Genomic DNA, 15,724 nt, shown 5'->3' with positions numbered 1-15,724 from the left:
TGTACTTTATTTATAGTGCTGTCACACAACACTAGCTGCAAAGTTTCCTTGGAAGAAGATAAAGGGATTGAATGTAATTTATAATTGCAGTGTTTCAGTGCATATCCAGACAATGCAAAGAGAAACATATATAATAGTGAATCAGAGCGAGTTACACTGCAGTATTAAGATTATCTGACCTGTTTTGAACAAACCTCTAAACATGTACTTCAGTGATGCATCAGCAGGTGGCGCTGAAGGGTGATGTGGGTCAACAGAAACGAGCCTCTAAAAAGCTGCTGATGTTCGAGTGTCTGCCTAGTGAGATCTATCTTTCAAGTGCTCTTATTTCTCTAAATGTGGTTTATAATAGTAAAACAGCGGGTTGTCCATCTGTGGGAACACACTGAGGAAGAATGGCATGCTTTAGTATGATGGAACTATGCCATGACCTGCTTTACTCATTTACTTAATGTTGTTATTAAACTTGTTACAGTGGAAACAAAAAAACATGGATTTAATAATAAAAAATAAGTTTTCTTTTTAAGGTACACTATGTAACTTTAAAACAAAACTGCTACATTTAGCGGATGAACATTGTTGTGGTTGTGCTTCGGCTTTGCGTGACTGCGGATGAATATGATCGTCACAATAGATCCTGCTTTACAGTGAACTCTGTTAGAGAAATACATATGACAGTTTATCTGTTCAATAAAACACTTCCTCTCCTGTTGAGTGATAAAAATACCATCATCTCTGTCGCTTTTACAACATTTTAAATCCCTCAGTTCTTCATCTCCTAAAGCCAAGCTGATGTTGATTCTTGTTTTATTACGAGCTCTGTCTCGCTCTTTTCTCCAGCAGAAAATGTGCCTTAGATCTGAAGCCTTCAGTGTTTTAGTGAACAGAGGATCATTCATCAGCTATTAAAAGCAGGGTAGGCAATTTACCCTAGCAATAGCAAGCTAGCTTTGAAAACATATGATCCCACCCTCCCTTCAGAGCGTCTCCAAAGCCACGCCTCCTTCAAAGCACATGAACGCACACAGCAAAAGCGTCACGAGAGACGGCGTTAAACTACCTCATGTCTCACAAAGTACATAATACAATAATAACTAGATAGATGAGAAGAATTTGCTAGGACAAACACTGATGTTGGCTTGACAAAGCCGTATGAAAGTTTGAAAGTTTTGTAAACCTTAAATTTAGTGAAATGGAAAGAGACAAAAAGACATTGCTAGCATGAATTAACATGTTTTAACACATTGCTAGCATGAATAAGCATATTTTAACAGGTTGTTAGCATGAATTAACATGTTGTTAATATGTTCTAACATGAATTAACATGTTGCTAGCCTGTTTTAGTACGTTGTTAGCATTAATTAACATGTTTTAGCAGGCTGATGCCATTATTTAGCATGTTTTAGCATTGTTGTTAACATCACTTAACGTGGCTAGCATGATTTAACATGTTTTAGCATGTTACTAACATGCAATTAGTACATTGCTAACATAATTTAGCAAGATGCTAGCATGAATTTGCATGTTGTTAGCATGATTAGCACATTATCCTATGATAGTCCTAAAGCTTTGCTAGTGAATACTCTATAAGTCTTATTGTGCAAAAGTCTTGACCCCCCTCAATGAAAGTTTATGGGACTTTTCGTAGGTTTGATCATCTGTTCAATGAAAATCGTACGTCGGAGTTTGGTGGTTCTAGCTTGAAAACTCTAGGAGATACTGTTTAAATTATAGTCTCAGAAAAAGAAGAATTAGCCTAAAACAGTAGATCAGTATGTTAGCTTTGTCAAGCTGCTGTTTCGTTTTGTGTTGCTCAGTGACTGTCGTCTGTCTACGCGCTAGCATGAGACGCGCTGATGACGTGATGTGCGCGGAGGTACGGAAACACATACGCTGAAGGCAGGTATAGGACATTGTATCATTCGGACCGAATTCAATGATTGGACGAACATTTTATGGTCCTATGCCTTCCTCATATAAACACTTACTTAACTTAATGACTGCTATCAGGATGTGAAGAGACTTTCAACCAGCATAACAAAAAATGTTTCTGGAACAAATCGCCTATCCTGCCTTTAATATGCTAAAGACAAAAGACAAAAGCTCGATTGGGTGTCATTGTTTAGGAATGGACTTAAATTACCCTGCATAACAAAAGCTTTGAAAGGACAATAGCAGGATAGCAAATCACACTAGAGACGATTAACTACAGAGCAGCTCAATGTGCTTATTGGGAATTTAGCAACACCTTTACAGTTATTATGTATTTCTCTGGCTGTCATTGATGAGCATTAAATTACATAAAAAGCTGTTCTCATAATGAGGATGGGTGGCATCTGCGTTATACTAATTAAGAGGTAAATGTCTCTCTGGGTTTTAGATGAACGCTTTAAAGCTATTATTGATTATATTGGCGAGTGCAGTCAGCGGCAAAATTGGTTTCATGAGTTGATGACGTCATGATTAACCTGCTAAACCATGTCGATGTCGTGATTGTTTAAGTCTTTGAATTAAAAATCATTGTGGTATTTTTGTGGGGCTCCATCAGTCCAGAAGTAATGAAGAAAGTGCAGAAATTCGTTAATTTTTATTTTTATTTTTGAAAAAATATATTGGAATCAAATATTATCCCGTTCTATTGGAATTCTTTTAAAATGTTTCTTTTTGAATTAATATAGTAAAAAAGTTCCAGATGTCATATTTATTAAATTGAACATGTTAAACTGTTTCTTTAAACAAAGTAACCTAGAAACATTTACACTGGTGTCGATAAATAAATTAAACAGTGTCTGAAGTTTTCAGAATCTTTTTTTAATGTTTATCCTACATTAATTTATTATAAGTTTACAAGAACAATAACGGCAGGCTTTAAAAGTCAAAATATGCAACCAAGTAAAAGTAAAAACAGAGCCGGTACCTGACCATCAATATGACAATATGTCAATAATGTGACAAAATGTGTCCTTATGTGATTGTAATGTGTGTGCGGGTGTGTACATGACATGTATTGTAATGTTGTACAATGTAAAGCGACATTGAGCTACGTAAAGTATATAAATAAAACTTCTTCTTCTGTCATGACCCTCATTATCTCATGAATTATTCATGAGCTGACCGGGTTATCAGACACACACACACACACACACAACCTGCCGTCTCAAATCACCCGCTCACGTGGAAACACTTCACCAGGGCGACAGAGGGGGCGTGAACTGTCTCCTAGGTGATGCTGCCACACACACACACACACACACACACACACGCAGGAGGAGGGAGAGAGAGAGAGACTGAGAGAGTGAGAGAGGGAAGAGGAGGCAGGCCAGGCTGTTTTCGCATCCTCTAGATGTGGATTATACCTTATTTTCACCATGGCAGCATCACGGCACCGGTAGCAGGGGCTTCTGGGAGATCAGATGCGCGGGTTCGAGCATCATCTCTCTGAGATGGCCGTGCACGCGTGCAGCTGGAGGCAGGAATGCATCGGGCTTTCTCAGGCGAACGGGAGCCTGCAGTGGGAGGCTGACTGAGTTCACACAGACCCACAGAGCCTCTTCCCAGCTGGAGAGGCTGTTAAATTCATCAGCACACAACGGCAAGGTAGGAAAACATGCGTTTTGACATCTATATGCAAGCTGTGTTCATGCACTGTGATGATGCTGATGATGCTTTGTGCTGCATCGCTGGATAAAGACACACACACACACACACACACACACACACAGACAGACAGACAGACAGACAGACAGAGAGCGGCTGATGGGAGAAAGCAAAAGCACAAAGCCTAGACGACAATGAAAAGGCTCAAGAAAAGAAGGTGAAGCTCTGAAGGACTGCGTTGATGTGGAAATGCTTTTACGTTCCCTCACCAACCCCTCATCCTCTCTCTCTCTCTCTCTCTCTCTCTCTCTCTCGTGCGCGCGCCCGCGCTACATTTGCATGCATAGACGAGGGACCTCAAGGTAAACCTTTCAAAAATGGCTGTTTCTGAGCAGTTGACCCATTATAATGATGTTTGGAGGATTTGATATATTAAAGTTGAATGTTAGGGCATTCGAGGCACCTTCAAAAGCATGCCTAGGCGTTCTTCTAAGGGCAATTTGAGGAAGTCCGAGTATGTTGTCTTTTTTTTTTTTTTTTTACAGTGAATAGCTCGATCAGAATGAAAAGCCTTCATCCAAACTCCTCAAATGGCCCAATAATGACATTTCTGATCGCAAGAGCTGTTGCAGATCTTACTCTGCATGTGAAACAGAATGATAGTCATTTAAATATGAATACTTTCACATGCACTTTCTCAATCTTGGCTGCTTGATTGTTTATATCATTGCACAACTCTCTCTATATAAAGTTGGATATATATTATATCCAACTTTATCCACGTACATAGAGTACACAATTAATATATAGCAAATCTCAACTGCTTGATGTTATATTTCAGCGCAAAATTAAACTACATTATCATCCAGTTGTTCTTTATATAAAGTTGGATATGTAAGTATGTCCAACTTGCGTAGGCCGATATATACTGTAGCAGATCTCAACTGATTGCTTGTATCGTTGCATTATGTTGCCCAGCCGTGTAATATAAAGTTGGATATATCCAACTTTATCTGCATACATACTGTAAAAGCAATATATATTACATGCCAAATCTCAGCTGCTTTATTGGTTGTATTGTCTCACAGTGTAAACTATATTATTCGCCCAGCTGTGAAAATGCAACTATAAGGCATGAAGATTTAGATATTATACTAACATCATGAGTTTCTGTAAAGCTGCACGTAAACTAGCAAGTACGGGACTTTATATTGCCAACACACACACGACACACTGCTGTGCAATATAGCGTATCGTATCGCATTGTTTAATGAGTTATCGAATATCGCATTTTTCTTCAATATCGTGCAGCCCTAATTAGAAGAAGGTTGAGCTGCGAGCTCATTGGCTACTGATACAGCAGGAACCAATCAGCTGTGCCCTACAGAGAATGATGTGATTGCAAGCAGATTGAGTTATGAACCCATCGACCTGCTCCATCTAGAGTTTCATGACAGAACTTTCTTTACATTTGACTTGAGTTTCAAAAATACTATGGTGATCTCATTTGTATTCGTAGGTATATGCATTTACATTTACATTTAGTCATTTAGTCATTTAGCAGACGCTTTTATCCAAAGCGACTTACAAATCAGGACTAAATTCGACAAATCAGGACTAAAATATGCATATGTAAAATGTGCATTTGCATTTTCAGGCATTGAAATGTACAATAACAATATGCTGCCAGAATCTAAAAAAGTGAACGTGTATGTATAATTCTGCAGATCTTCAGGAATCATCTCAAGAATTGTCACAACTAAAACTGGCGAATTGTGTTTATGTTTAGAAGTCATGTCAGTATTCGGCATATTCAGAAACATTAGACAATCTTCATATTCTTTGAAATGCATGCATACATCATATTAGAAACATGATCAGTGTGTATCTGTGTAGTGCAACGCAACTCACCAATGTGTTTTGGAAAGAGAAAGAGCCTGAGGCTTTACAAGACAAGTCAGGTCACCTTTATTTATATAGCGCTTTTTATAATACAGATTGTATCAAAGCAGCTTCACACTGATAACATGAAAATAATCCAACAAAGTTTGTTTCTAGAAGAAAATTGCATCCTCGTCCACCTTAAGTAAGGCAGATCAGTAATATTGTTGAATATTAAATGTCCCGACTCCCCAACTAAGCAAGCCAAAAGCCAACACTTCTAATTCATGTCTTGTTGGTTAAATTAGTAACATGAGAAGAAATCCTCCTTTTTTAAGTTTGATATGTTAGAAAGGCAAACACAAAAAAAATGAAGCATGATGAGCTTCTTTAATTCGCTGACTCGGTCTCGTCCCGTAACGAGGTTTAAGCTTTGGCTGGTCTGCAGGGTTATAGTTCACATCTGCTGGTTGATATTTAAACTACAAGTATTAACTTCTGGGTCAAACGCAGCTTTTCCAACAAGAGGAACCATGTATTCTGACAAAATTACATTTGATGCAAGCAACAAACAGCTTAAATTGCAAATCTTTCAGCATATTCTGATAGAGATGGTCATAAATGTTCAAGTTCAACATTTATTTAGCCATTTCAACATTACAGTTGATAGGAATTTGTCTTGGTATGCTCACATATACAACTTAATTAACAACAATACACTGGCACAACAACACATTCCACACATATGCCCCCCAATAACATCAAATACACAGACGTGAACAACACATTAAGTGTGTCAGCGGGTTATGAACCAGGCCATAAGTGCTTCGGTGCAAAAGGCACAGGGCAAATACTCAAAGCATAAGGAGTTAAGATTGGGGTAAGTAAGGGCGAGTGGTGGGGTGGAAAACATCCAACTAGTTCATGAACTTGATTTAATGTAAGTATTCAATGTTCCAGCTTCAGACCATGTTTAAATAACGTATGGCTTGGGGACAGGCACTATCTCTGAAGCGTGATGTTCTGCTGATGATGCTTCTGTACCTCTTCCCTAAATGCGTCCTGTTTGCCGTCTGTCTTCTTGTGGTGATTGGCTCAAATAAAAATGATGCACTTCAACAGAAGCAATTGCCCATCCGATCTAAAATTGCGTACTTCTTTCATCAGACTGCAGGGTTTAGGGTTCATATATAAACAGGGCATTTGTAGAGTTTGCGATTTGATCTAGATTGCCAGAAATCTGCGCCTGAGGTGAACGTCTGTGTTGTGATGTGGTTGAGGTGAGATCTCAGCGTTCGGATGTTGGTTTGAGGTCTTCTCGTGTCTCGTGTTGTGAAGTGAAGGTCCTCTGCTCAGAACTGGGCCGTTTGCAGCTGTCAGACTGTGTTTATTCTCCTTCCCACTCGAGCGATCATGTGAACTGATCTTATTAGACACTGAGCTGCACAAACACCAGAAACAGCCCAATGCTGTCGCAGTGTTACTGGAGATTTCTCACTAGGATGAGAGGTATTTCAAGAGGACGTATGATGCTTTTACACATGTTCTTCTTTCGTTAGTGTGTAATGTTGCTGTCTAAGCTATATATGTTTGAGTGTTTCTGAACTCCTGAAACGCCTCCATTGTAGTCTTGAGTTTCTTCCGGGAACGAACACGTCACAATATTCCTCATTTAAATAATTAATATGCAGAATAAAGGGGCGGGGCCTGGTTGAGTTAGTTAGTAGTGTGTTGAAACTGGCGGTTAAGGGGCGGGACATTTCCCAAACACACTCGAAGCGCTCGACCAATCACAACACACTGCTCCAGCCGACCAATCAGAGCACAGTGTGCCTTTCAGAAGGAGGGGCTTCACAGAGACATAAAAATAGTATTTCAGTCTTTCTACTTCAAAATTTCATGTTTTATTCGATGTTTCTTTGTAATTAATTCTGAAATTGATTAGCGATTTCTAAATCCAACACCATTTTTTTTTATTTTTTTTTTACTTTTTTAGTTGTTGCAACTTTTTGCCTTTATTTTTTTAGGATAGTATTCGCAAGGGTTTGAAAATATTTGACATGCATCGCTATAGTTGTCAGGTGCCAAAGTTGCGAGCCAGTGTTGCCTCTCCATCCCTCAACACTGTGTCCGTATTGTATTTTGTATCATGCATGTAATTGTGCATGTGGGTTTTCACTGTTTGAAGTGAATCTGTTTGAAGTTTCACTGTATCGCAAATGTATATATCGCGATATGCATATCGCAACATGGTAAAAAATCCCTAACGAGGACTTTTTAAAGTCGATTATTTCTCCAAGGCAGGAATGACATTAAATAGAGATTTTGTCTTAAATATTCTTACTTCTAAGAATAGGAAAGTGAGCAATCAAAAAAATTATAATAATCACAGAACCTGATATGAACTCATCAAATTATTTAAACTGCTTTCAACATTTGTTTTATTTTTAGCAGTATACTTACTTTACAACTAAATCCGCTGAGCAATATAATTCCCCTTTATCCTCTTAAGCGATTACAATAGCTAATAGAGTATTTTTTGTCAATACATAATGTATGTTTTACCAGAAAAGTTTGAGCATTTCGATACTCCTGGGTTTTAGGCACCATGAAAGTGGCTTTTAGCAGTGTTCATCGCCATAGTAACTCACGCTACACGCTAACCTCGTCCGGGTCAGGTGATGTTCCAGGTGAGAGGCTGCAAACCGACCAATCAGCTGTGAGCAAAGTGACACGTGTGTGATGCGATAAAGTCACTCCGCCTGTTTCCACTCCAAACTAAAGGTCACTACACAGCAAATGCTTTTTAAAGACAAAATCGTCCGGCTTTTAGTAATGCTTATTCAGAATAACAAATCTGTATGATTTAGATATTATTTATGTAATTATCATACCCTTAATCGATCACACATGTACAGTTTTAGATCATCAGTTATTATTACGCAGAGTTTAAATGAATACATATCTAAAGGTAATATAAATACGCTTTAGAATCAACAGATGAAGCTATAAAATGAGTATATGTGAGCTTAAATGTTCAATTCTCTCTATACCTTTATCAACTGTATAAACTAACTTTACAACCTTTTACTTGCTTTTACTTTTTCTTTTAGTTGTCCTCTTTCATAGACAGCTATTTTCTTCTTGCTGTGCAAATTTGTTTCATTTCTTAATATTTTAATACTTTAATATAGTTCATAAGTGAATCGCGCTGCTTCTCTCGCGAGAAATGAATCGCAGTTTCACTCTTTCTCAGCACGTGATTGGCTGTTCACTTCTGATGTCACTCCTAAACCTGAGTTGACAGAGAGAGTTGATGCCTGGTTGGATTGGTTTGGTCAACTCGAAACTAATCCTGCAACCCTGAGTTTGTTCAACTATCATCACGGTACAGGCCTCAGGTTTGATGTCAACAACACAAAACAGTATTTCTATCAACTATTCCCTTATAAAGCACTAAGCAGCCTCTGGCAGACTCGTCCCTGAGCTTCAGAGATGTGATGATGGTGTTAGTTCACTCTTCAGGGGTCAGACTGACAGATATAGATGTGGATGAGGACAGACGACGCGCGGCTCAGGCGTTTAGAGTCGCTCGTATCGCATCTGAAGTCCTGCTTCACACTTCACTTCACTGTGATGGGACTGACAAACGATCTCAAACAGGGGAATGGATTCTGCTCGGGACCGAGTCCAAACGTTCCCCGGAGAACGAGGTGGGAGAAGGAACAGAAAATAAACAGACAGATCGTCGTGGCGAACAGCCACAAAAATACATCCTGGTTTGGGATTCGGAAGAAGCAGAAGGAAAATTCCAGGACAGCTTTTACACTCTTAGAAGAAACCATTCTCTAATTAGAACCTTTCATATATAGAGCTTCCCATGGGATCATTTCATGGATTCAGTTTTAATTAACTCATTTGGTTTATTTTTAATTACATTTTATGAATTAATCTGCTACTTTATTCCTAGAAAAAAAATTAAATAACACATTAAACTTTGAAAAGTATTGCGCAATAATTTTAGACATAATTTTTCGGTAACACTTTTAAGCCTTTGTGTATTAATGCATTATAGAAATATTTATAATGTATGATATGATCACTGAAAATTTTTTTGTTGTTGAAATTAATAAAAAAAATGTATCGGAAGTGGTTGCATTCAATTGATTTGATCTACATTTAAACAAATGCATTAAGATCTAAACTCAACTTAATGCATTTGTTTAAATGTAGATAAAATCAACTGAATGCAACCACTTCCGATACATTTTTTTATTAATTTCAACTAATATTTATTTTTTTGTGATCGATTATATCTTTTCATAGATAATTGTAAATGTGTTATAATATTAAATATATTTAAAGCCAATTTTAAATAGAACCCAACTGAACCAATTTTTTATGGATCTCCATCTAATATAAGACAAATAATGTTTCTTTCATTTAGTCCAGAAGCATATTCTACACAAGCATGCAAATGCAGACATATGCATGAACACGGTCCTTTTGTGCATATGAAATGAAAATTCATCATATTTTTCTAAATGCATGTTTTAGATCGTATTGTGAACGATTCATCCATGTGTATGATTTTTTTTTTTTTACCTTGTAATTTATCATCAAAATGTCATAACTGGATTTATCTGCCTCCATTTTTGAGTGTCACGTCCACATTTTAACATCCAATCAATGCATAGAACCAAGTGTTTTAAGGTTAGGTTATTTGTTATTAGCTAGTAATCCTAAAAATGATATATTTCGTCTTTATAGAAGCAAACTATACGCAAGAGAAAACTAAATGATGAGCCTTTAGGAGACTGAATGTAGTGCAGGCACTCACGAGGGATGTTCATCACACCGATAAATGAAACTGTGCATGCGTTCCTGATCACGCGTCTTTAACTGAGTAAAATTACTGAACGACCCGATGGAAGAGCAGATCCACTCTGAAAAGAGGACACTGAGTTCATGCCAATGCGTAGATTAACATGTCTGTCACATGACCTCAATATGTTGCATGCTTAATTCAGTGAGAAGCATCACGTTTTTTCTTTTGCATTTTAATCAAATTTTGTGTAAAAAAATGTATCTTATATTGTGGGATATAGTGACTGACTAGTGAAAATATACTATTAAAATATTATTATTATACTATTAGTAAATTTCATCTGTTTGCACATTAGCCATTTCAATCAAATCATATTGTATGAATTGCGAGGGTTCAAATTAATTTAGTGAGGTCTAATTGTGAAAATGATTTCCTCATCTCTATATCTTCAGCTGTTTAAACTCCAGTTGTCTTACTGGAAAGCCGTATCCGTGTGACTGGGATTTGGGCTGTCAAACACTCCTCGCCCACTAAACCCCTCTCGAAGCTCCCGCTCAAATACTCTGTGTATACACTTCTCAGGTTAACGCCAAACTTTTAGTGTTGGACCTAAAACGAACTTTTCAAGAACTCAAAACTGATATACAGTAGTGGCCAAAAGTGATGAAAATTGACATTGTCACCTTTTATTCAAATATTAATAAAAATGCTTTTTGTAAGCATATTGCGTAGTTGAGTTTGGAGTCAATTGTTTTATTTGGGATAATGACGCAATGAAACATGACTAATTATGCCGACATTATTTTTGTCCATAGAAATTATAAACACATGCAATAACAATTTTGTAAAATTTTATAAAATGACATTGTCACCCTTTATTCAAATATTAATAAAAATGTTTTTTGCAAGCATATTGCGTAGTTAAGCTTGGAGTCAATTGTTTTATTTGTGATAATGACACATAATGAATAATGTGCCGACATTATTTTTGTCCATAGAAATTATGAACACGTGCAATAACAATGAAATATTAATAACTGATTGTTGTAGTCAATGTATGCTTGTTCCTGTGAACGAATAATGTAAATAAATTTGCCCAATAATTTTGTTAGATAAATACCTCAACCGAGTTTAGTGTTGTTCTTCCCTCATATTTAAAATATTTGAAAAATATATAATTTATTATGTAATAATTATATATTTATATATTATACATCCACATATTTTGATGGTTTATTCAAACTTGTAAGGTCATTAAAACAAACTTCCCCTTACGGACATCACTTATGGTGTTTGCTTTGCACACATTTCGAGTTCTGTATATAATTGCCCAGAGTTCATGTAATTTCTAAAATATCAAAGTCTCTTCTTAGTGGAACATTTCACAGTGCATTTGCTGTTATGTGTTGTCTGACTCGAATGTAAAGTATTCTTAGCTCACACATTACACGGTTTGTGATGCCGAGAGAGCAGTAATTATAGGACAGAAAATGGCACACATTATTTGCGAGTCAGCTGTCAGATTGTGATAAAAATAAAACTGTAAAAGTTATTTAGATCTGCTGTTTGGGTGGTTTGAACATGAGTAATACAGAAAGATCTATCAATGAGAAACAGATGGTGGCTGCATAATGCATTGATTAAATACTGCCTGTTAAAGGTGCAGTAAGCAATTTCTGAGAAACACTGTGGATATTTGAAATCAACCCGAACAGACACGCCCCTCCCTTCATTGCTCCGCCCCCAAAATGCAAGAGTGGATGTCTCTATCATAGCTTAAGTGAAGCAAAATAATGCTTTGCGAAAAATAAAGCGAAGATGATGAACGAACGACAAGAAAGAACAAAAAATGACATACTTACAGTACATAAGAGTAAATACAAGCAAGAGTTGGTTGTTAGTTGCCAGCAGCTCCAGACAAACAATGACACTCAAAACTATCATGTTACTAGAGCTAACAATACAACAACAGTAGGGGTGTAACGATTCATCAACTACATCGATGTATCGATTTATATTCCTACGATCCAACTGGATCGATCTGTGCTCGGCAAGTTGGCCTTCCGGACGACATATATCGATCTAATATCGTTTTAAAAGGTAATGAATCGATTGTATCGATACTAGGGAATAGCGCATTGGATTTAAGCACGTTAGACTTTATATGGATGCTTTTTCTTTGCACTTTTAATGATAAAGGCGTTAAACGTTACTCGATTCAGTCTGCCTATCTGTGTCGTCGTCGCCATGCGTGACGCGCCAGCAGCAGCGCAAAGACAACAAGCAACGCAAAGTCTCTCACCTCAGAAAAACGGACTGTCCTGTCCTCTCAGCCGCTATACTGCAGTAGCGCGCACTCTTCAATTGCACGCGCAAATGCGCCGGAGCGCGCTGTATCACTTCACTAAAGCGCAAAAGAAATACGAGCATGCAACGTCGTAAATTAGTAAGTTAAGATATAAAAGTAAAATACCAATAAATTTCGTTATTGGTACGTCATGTGTGTTGCTATTTATCAGCAGTTTCCATGTTTCTTTACCAGTTCTTCTAAGTATTGTGTATCACCATGGTAGCCTAATTGTTGTTTGTTTCCATAACAAAATGCCACTTACTGGTTATTTTGTATATTTTTATATGACTGTGGTGGCTCATACCAAGATTGTATTAACAAAAACTAGTTTGGGACTGCTATTTAATAGCTTAACCTCGCAGTGCCTACTGTCTATCAGTATTTGTCATATTCTTAAAAAAAAATTGTTAAGTAAAGGGGGACATAACTTGTGTGTCAACAATTTTTGTGTAAACAAATGTATTATACTAGGCCTATATAATTCCTAAAAAGGTGGGCCGCGGCTTGATGACCATGTGGAAATGTGGGTCCCATGGCCAAACTATTCAAAACATCATTCTATGTTGTGATAATCGTAATTAATAATCACAATTACAATTTCAAGGGAATAATCAACAATTATCATTTTTGTCATAATCGTTCAGTCCTACTTATTAAAATAAAATGTGAATGCATTTTACATTAATTGTTGTTTACTTGTTTGTTTATATCTATAATTAATTGATACCTGATTCCCTTACAAGAATTTTTGGCTAAAAAGTTACTGAATCGATTTCAAGTCACTGAATCGTTTCGGATCGGATCGTTCTAAATGAACCAATATCGTCCTTGAATCGTATCGACAACCATGAATCGCGAATCGAATCGAATCGTTGTTAAAACGAATCGTTACACCCCTAAACAACAGCATATCTTGGTTCTGTGAAACAGCAAAACCAATGTTACTCACGTATGAAGCAAGAACTGGTCTTCTCCAGCGCTGAAAAGCTTTTCTAATATTAATGCGGGTCCTTGAGCTCTTGCCTGATCATAACCCTTCTTTTTCCAATGATATTCTTCTGACATTTTCTCTTTTGTAAAGTCTCTCGGCCATCTCTCTTTCTACAGTCTTTCTTCAAATCTCCCTCTTGTTCACTCTCTCTCCTCCCCCACCATGAGAGGACACGCCCCCTCTGCTGATTGGCTCACTCTCTCTCCTCCCCCATAACGAGAGGACACACCCCTTCTGCTGATTGGCTCACTCTCTCTCCTCCCCCACTATGAGAGGACACACCCCCTCTGCTGATTGGCTCACTCTCTCTCCCCCATCACGAGAGGACACACCCCCTTCTGCTGATTGGCTCACTCTCTCTCTCTGCCCCCATCACAAGAGGGCACGCCCCCTTCTGCTGATTGGCCAGAAGTGTGTTGTGGTGCTCCGTCCGATGCGCTTTCACCAGTGTTTCTCAGAAATCACTTACTACACCTTTAAAATGATGCTGCTTACTCTCAGTATGTTATGAGATAAGTAAGATGTTTAACAGAGCATGTTCATACATTTGTAGGTTATATTCTGTAGCTTTTTTAGAACTATTACTCTAATTCTGAATGTTCAATCAAAAATAAATAGGAGGAACCATAATGACCATAACAGACTTTACAGACTTGATTTTAAAGCATCTGTGAGAGGATTTGCATTCATGCATACTTTGATCCAAGGCTGTGCATTCAAGCTGTACATTAAATGCATTCCCATGACCTTGGTGAGGCTTTGTTCTGGTGTTTGAGCCACAGAAAGGACACTGTACACAAACTATAATGAATCTGACGCAGGATTCAGCGTACTGCACTGCAGGCACAAACACAAGTAGAGACTTTCATCATCTCAAACATGCAACCTGTGATGATTTTCCTCTATTGACAAACACAAAAAGAGGATTAGCTCGTGTCTCACCCCCACAGTGAAAAACCTGACACAATTATTGCATAAATGCTGAGCGCTCGTCCAAAACTGGATCGGTGAAGGGGCGTTTGTTCTGTTAAGAGTCCCAGACTGTGTGTGTAACTCTACTGTTGACATAAATTAATAAAACACTCAAATCCATGAGCGTGGTATCAGTCTTATCTTTGCATCCTTGTGCATACATTCACATATACAGTATGTTATGCTATGCTTTAAAGCCTCAGATTCAATTTAAGATTTACATGCACTTATAGCAAATAATCTGGAAACATGACAGTTTTAGCATGTTATTTAATATACAAATGTTGATGTATTTGGTCTTGCCGGATTAAATCTGCGACGCTGCTGCTGTTGATTATCACTGCTGCTGCAGAGCAAGTATGGACTTCTATTAGACTGCTATTAGATACACAGAGCATGGTAGATATACTGATGTTGCATAAATAGACATACTTTAATCCTGTAGCAGATCTAGGCAGGTGGAGCTGGGGAGGTGGAGGGGTTCAGAGGAACTCTGAGGACTAGATTACAGCAAAACAATGAACCAGACTGTTTAAATGTTGTGTCAATGCTCAATGCTTGTGCCATGTGGTAATGATGTGATTGCTTGCAGATTGCATGTAAAGGACCGATCAGCCTGCGCCCTCTAGAGTTTCATGACTGAACTGCAGTATATGCTCTTTCTGAGTGACATCTTAAAATTATCCTTTAAAATCTGTATGCATTAATCATGAACAACTGCAAAAGAATGCATGGAAATGCATTGGTTAAATAGTAAGGATATTAATTTATAAGTGATAGTGCTGGGACAAATGTTGCACAATACAAAGCCAAAAACACGATGAGAAAGAATGACATGGAAATGCATTGGTAAAATAGTAAGAATATGAATTATATATCTCATAAGTGATAGTGCTGGGACAAATGTTGCACAATACAAAGCCAAAAACACGAAAGAATGCATCATACTAATATTTTGCATGGCGTACAAAAAGCCCTTGTGGTTCAATGCATCATTCTGTCATCACAGAAAGCTGAACATCAGCATAGCTATGAGTGTTCTCAATGATAATGGATTATATTACCAGAGGGCAACACAAATGGACCTCAAATTGAGACTTGTGGT

General features: G+C 37.6%; 1 protein-coding gene across 1 annotated transcript in view; it reads left to right on the top strand.

The window, feature by feature from the left end:
* The first annotated feature begins 3,295 nt into the window (after positions 1–3,295).
* The window catches only part of pak6 (p21 (RAC1) activated kinase 6), a 42,418-nt gene continuing 29,989 nt past the window's right edge, over positions 3,296–15,724 (top strand). The window contains exon 1 of the mRNA XM_084393583.1: positions 3,296–3,597. The gene's annotated coding sequence lies outside the window, so the exon portion shown is untranslated. The remainder of the gene's footprint in view (positions 3,598–15,724) is intronic.

Source organism: Rutilus rutilus (assembly GCF_951802725.1).
Source record: "Rutilus rutilus genome assembly, chromosome: 21".
Classification (NCBI taxonomy): domain Eukaryota; kingdom Metazoa; phylum Chordata; class Actinopteri; order Cypriniformes; family Leuciscidae; genus Rutilus; species Rutilus rutilus.
The sequence above is the reverse complement of the archived record's forward strand: the minus strand, read 5'-3'. Positions and strand labels throughout refer to the sequence as shown.